Here is a 6,000-nt window from a genome sequence, read left to right as displayed (position 1 = left end):
CATTGATATCTATTGATGGGCATCTCCATAGCCCGTTGATACGCCTAGTTGATGTGAGACTATCTTCTCCTTTTTGTCTTCTCCACAACCACCCTTCTATTCCACATATAGTGCTATGTCCATGGCTCACGCTCATGTATTGCGTGAAGATTAAAAAAGTTTGAGAATATCAAAAGTATGAAAAAATTGCTTGGCTTGTCATCGGGGTTGTGCATGATTTAAATATTTTGTGTGATGAAGATATACCATAGCCAGACTATATGATTTTGTAGGGATAACTTTCTTTGGCCATGTTATTTTGAGAAGACATGATTGCTTTGTTAGTATGCTTGAAGTATTATTATTTTTATGTCAATATTAAAATTTTATCTTGAATCTTTCGGATCTAAACATTCATGCCACAATAAAGAAGATTACATTGAGAATTATGCTAGGTAGCATTCCACATCAAAAATTCTATTTTTATCATTTACCTACTCGAGGACGAGCAGGAATTAAGCTTGGGGATGCTTGATACGTCTCCAATGTATCTATAATTTTTGATTGTTCCATGCTATTATATTATCTATTTTGGATGTTTAATGGGCTTTATTATGCACTTTTATATTATTTTTGGGACTAACCTACTAACCGGAGGCCCAGTGCAAATTGTTGTTTTTTTTGCCTATTTCAGTGTTTCGCGGAAAAGGAATATCAAACGGAATGAAACCTTCAGGAGAGTTATTTTTGGAACAAACGCAATCCAGAAGACTTGGAGTGGACGTCAAGGAAGCAACGAGGCGGCCACAAGGTAGGGAGGCGCGCCCAGGGGGGTAGGTGAGGGAGTCCTGGACTAAGGGGTCCTCGGGCGTCCGACCTATTAGACATGGGCCAGACTGATGGGCTATGAAGATACGAAGACTGAAGACTCTTACCCGTGTCCGGATGGGACTCTCCTTGGCGTGGAAGGCAAGCTTGGTGTCCAAATATGAAGATTCCTTTCTCTGTAACCGACTTTGTACAACCCTGATCCCCTCCGGTGTCTATATAAACCGGAGGGCTTAGTCCGAAGGGACGATCATAATCATACACGCTAGACTTCTAGGGTTTTAGCCATTAGGATCTCGTGGTAGATCAACTCTTGTAATACTCATATTCATCAAGATCAATCAAGCAGGAAGTAGGGTATTACCTCCATAGAGAGGGCCCGAACCTGGGTACACATTGTGTCCCCTGTCTCCTGTTACCATCAACCTTAGACGCACAGTTCGGGACCCCCTACCCGAGATCCGCTGGTTTTGACACCGACATTGGTGCTTTCATTGAGAGTTCCACTGTGTTGTCGTCAAAAGGTTTGATGGCTCCTTCGATCATCTACAACAATGTTGTCCAAGGGGATGTCTTCCTCCGCGGACAGATCTTTGTATTTGGCGGCTTCGCACTGCGGGCCAACTCGCTTGGCCATCTGGAGCAGATCGACAGCTACGCCTCGGGCCATCAGGTCAGATTTGGGAGCTTGAACTACGTCACAGGTATCCGCGGGGACTTGATCTTTGACAGATTCGAGACTACGGCAGCCGCTCCCTGTCACCACGATGAACATGACCTAAATCTGTCATCGGACCATATTCAGGAGATAGCACCTGTAACTGCTCTGGCCCTAGAACCGGAGCAGATCGCGCCATCTGAGGACGGGAAGCTCAACCCCTCCACGGATGCCGCAGTCTCAGCGGCGTCGGAGCCGCACACAGACCCAACCTCGAGTGGAATCTGTGTCACCGGAGCCTCGGACTCGTTTCCGGCTAGAGGTTCCGAACTATGTGCGTCCGCGGGCGTCGAGCTTGATCAGTCATCGATCGTCGAATTCAGCTCCGCGGACATTTTTCAGCACTCACCTTTAGGCGACGTGTTAAACTCATTAAAAGCACTATCCTTAGCGGGGGGATCATAGCCGAATTATATCTGGTTCAAACTAGAGGTTGATGACGGAGAATTTCGCTTCCCACCCACCGTCCACTTGATAGCCACTGTCGAAGACTTAACCGACATGCTCGATTACGGCTCTGAAGACATCGACGGTATGGAAAACGATGCTGATGAGGAGCAAGGCCAGAACCCGCCGTTTACCGGACTCTGGACGGCCACCTCTTCGTACGACGTGTACATGGTGGATACACCTAAAGAAACTAACGACGATGACAAAGAAGATCCAGTCAAAGATAAACCTCCTGAGACACAGCCAAGGCGCCGGCGTCAGCGGTGCCGCTCTAAGTCACGTCGTGGAAAAGACAACAATACCAGCATGGGAGAGAACAATACTCCGGGCGATGCCGAAGACAATGAAGATCCCGTTGAGGCAACTTCCGAACAGGACGAATGGGAAGATGGGCAAGTCAGCCCTGATGAACAGGCCATACACGAAGACTCGGAGGACAGTAATTATCTTCCGCTCTCTGAGGACGAGGTGACCTTGGCAACGAGCATTTTATCGTGCATGAGGAACCTCTTGAGCAGGAGCGCTTTAAGCGCCGGCTAATAGCCACTGCAAGGAGCCTGAAAAAGAAGCAGCAACAGCTTCAAGCTGATCAAGATCTGCTCAATGATAGATGGACTGATGTCCTGGGAGCCGAGGAATACGGCCTCAAGCGCCAAGCCAAAAGTTAGCCGAAGCGCAAATAGCTACCTCAGTTCGATGATGAGGTGCTGGAGTCCGTACCATCATCGAGCAATGCGGCTGACCGACCACCACGTGGTCAGGACAAAGCGGCAACCCAAGCCGAACACCAGCCCGCCCTATCTCACCATACGGGCAGAGATAAAACAACTCGGGGTTATTGAGGGAGTCCTGGATTAGGGGGTCCTCGGACTGCCGGACTATATACTTTGGCCGGACTGTTGGACTATGAAGATACAAGATTGAAGACTTCGTCCCGTGTCCGGATGGGACTCTCCTTTGCATGGTAGGCAAGCTTGGCAATTCGGATATGTAGATCTCCTCCCTTGTAACCGACTCTGTGTAACCCTAGCCCCCTCCGGTGTCTATATAAACCGGAGGGTTTCGTCCGTAGGACAAGAACAATAATAATCATAGGCTAGCTTCCAGGGTTTAGCCTCTACAATCTCGTGGTAGATCAACTCTTGTAATACTCATATCATCAAGATCAATCAAGCAGGAAGTAGGGTATTACCTCCATTGAGAGGGCCCAAACCTGGGTAAACATTGTGTCCCCCGCCTCCTGTTACCATCCGCCTTAGACGCACAGTTCGGGACCCCCTACCTGAGATCCGCCGGTTTTGACACCGACATTGGTGCTTTCATTGAGAGTTCCACTGCGTCGTCACGTTAAGGCTTGATGGATCGTCTTGTTGTCAAGGGCAACATCACCTCTGGGGGAGCCCTAGCTGTAGGCCAAACTCTCCGACTAGGCAGCTTTGTCATGACTGCCCGTTCGGCCGCCGCGCCGACGATGACTTCTCAGGTCATCAAAAACAGCCTCCACCTCGGCTCGGGATTCACCGAGCAGATGGATCCAATGGAGCTCTCTTCCTTGAACGAGCTCTCGGATCGCATCGCCGCCCTAGGAGTCGCTACGGACAATGATCAGAGCAGGCTTAAACCCGACCAAAGGGAGATTAACTCTCCACCGGTCACCCATCAGATAGCGGTGGTGGTGGAGCAATGCAGCGGTTCTTCCTCTATTTTGAGGACAAACTATGTCCGGATTCCCGAGCTCTCCGAGCCGGATACCCATCTACGGGAGGACATGGCCCAAGCTTCGAACCTAGAATCGGACATCAGGCCAGAAAAATTGGGCAACATCCCAGAGCCCGAACTTCCAAGCTCGGAAACTCCTCTGCCCCTGGGTCTCAGATCGGGTCAGGGTTTGGACCTAAATCTACCCACCCACCCAGACAATTCCACGACGGTTGGCGCCCACCGTGGGGCCTGCGCACGGTGGTGTTGAGTTCTTGGAGGGATCTATTTCAGGGATCAAGAAGCTCGCGGTACGGATGAAGAACTAGCGTGGAGCAACAGTATGGCAAAGCCGTGACCGGGTTAATTAAATTTGATGGTCAACTTTGGAGTGGGCCGTATGAATTTTGAGTTCAAAACAAATTAGGGTTTGGAGTTCTGCTGTGTGCCACCGACGCAAAGCGATCCGTCGAATCCGGTCAATCAACAAGTGCGTGTGCAGGCAAGGGTCAAGACCCCGAGGTGGTTTCGTAAAGTGATCTACTACTTTGATTATACTGCTATTTTCATGGAGGCAATACTACTATAGCAAGACTCAGCGGCGGTTATTCATATAAAGGGATCCATCCATTGATCCATCAACACAAGGAGAAAAGTCAAACCAACAACAAATCAGAGAACCCGGGTAGGCATTGGACTCCAATTCCGCTTCTACCGGCTGGCATCGCCGCTACGGTCCGCCTCCGCCGGCTCGCTTCTGGCATGGCCTGCCTCTGCTGCTATTTTTTCTGGTGTCAGGACCAAGTCAAATCTGAAATACGTGATGAAGGGAATATTACTCCGTTGCTACTATCTGCATAAAGCGATCCATCTAGTACTCGGATACTTCCCATGTTAACGCTCAAACTTTGAGGAGGCAATATGTACAAAAAAAGAAAAATAGCATTGTTTGGCTTACGTGAACATGCATGTTGGGCAAGGACTCCAACACCTGATCGGATTGACAAAATCAACGCCAAAACGGTCACTGGGCCAGCTGCACACCTTGCCTCTGAACCGTGGTAACACACACCACGTACCGATTCTACTGCTCCTCCGTGTGACTCTGCGGTCGCGCCGGGTCAAGCCGGCCTCCCTTGCAGGCCGCGCCTTCGCCATAGCACCTTGAGCTGCCGCCTGCCTCTGATCTGCGGCCTCACGCCGAGCCGGCCGCCGTTGAGCCGCACCTGCAAGCTGCCCTTGCCGTGAGGCCAAGTCGGCGCCGTCCACTACCACCGCTGGGGCCTCGTCTTGTCAGGCTCACCTTTGAGTCACTATTTGCCGCCGTCGCAGGGCCGTCGGGTGCCGTCCGCTTCGAGTCGCCGGCCGCCTTGCATCTCCTCGTCGGGACGTTTTGTTGCTCTGAGCCGCCGGCCTCGCCTCTGCTACCGAAAGCCGGTTGCACCTCTATCTGTGAGCCGCACCATGTTTTTAGTCGTCATCTCGACCTGCAAACACACAACCAGCCCGACTGGTCAACCCATCGCGCCAACACCCAGAGGTCCAGGGATCTATTCCGGTGAGCAGTCACCGCACTGGTCCTAACATCGAGCCGGCCTGGCCCTGAGCCGCCCCGGCCCCACTCTGCTTCACCTCCTCCGACCGCGCTTTGAGTCGCCGGCCACCTCTCCCACCGGCAGTCTGCACCACAAGTTGCCGGATGCCAGACTAAAGAAAAATACGGTTCAGGCACCATCCGGTGCTGTGCCTCGCCGGAGAGCTTCTGTGACTTACCGCTGGCACTCCGAGAATCGCCGCCTTCGCCGTCTCAGACGCGCTGCCGTTGCAGCTTTTGAGCCGCCGCCATGGTGATGCCTCCGTTTCGATGTTGTGTTGAGCCGTCGGGGCCGCCTGGTCCGCCTCTGCTCAGTTAGCCGCTCCTATTACTGTTATCTTCGTTGACGTGGAGATTGTGAATGGAGAAGCAAACAGAGATAAGCTACATGTACAAGTCCAGAAGCTACATCCTGGAGCGTTGTGAGCATTCACGTGAAAAGGAAGTGCATGCATGCATAATTATTTTGAAGACCACGCTGCCGACTCAACCGGAGCACAAGTCCCGGCGATTTGTGTTGGCAGTCTAAAAAGTATTGCCGAGCACTACCACAACTCTGTGCAAGAATTCTATGTACAGATCATCAGTCATTCGAAGACATCAGGTGATATCCATTTAAGTTTGTTTTATTAGCACATATTGTTTTTTGTCAAAAAAAAACAGTTTATTTTTGCCTTGGTCTGCAATATTGTTGATGCAGGACAATTGTTCACTACATCAACACGACGTGGCT

The sequence above is a fragment of the Aegilops tauschii genome, chromosome 7 (genome assembly GCF_002575655.3).
Source record: "Aegilops tauschii subsp. strangulata cultivar AL8/78 chromosome 7, Aet v6.0, whole genome shotgun sequence".
Taxonomy (NCBI): Eukaryota; Viridiplantae; Streptophyta; class Magnoliopsida; order Poales; family Poaceae; genus Aegilops; species Aegilops tauschii.
Note: the sequence above shows the minus strand (reverse complement) of the source record.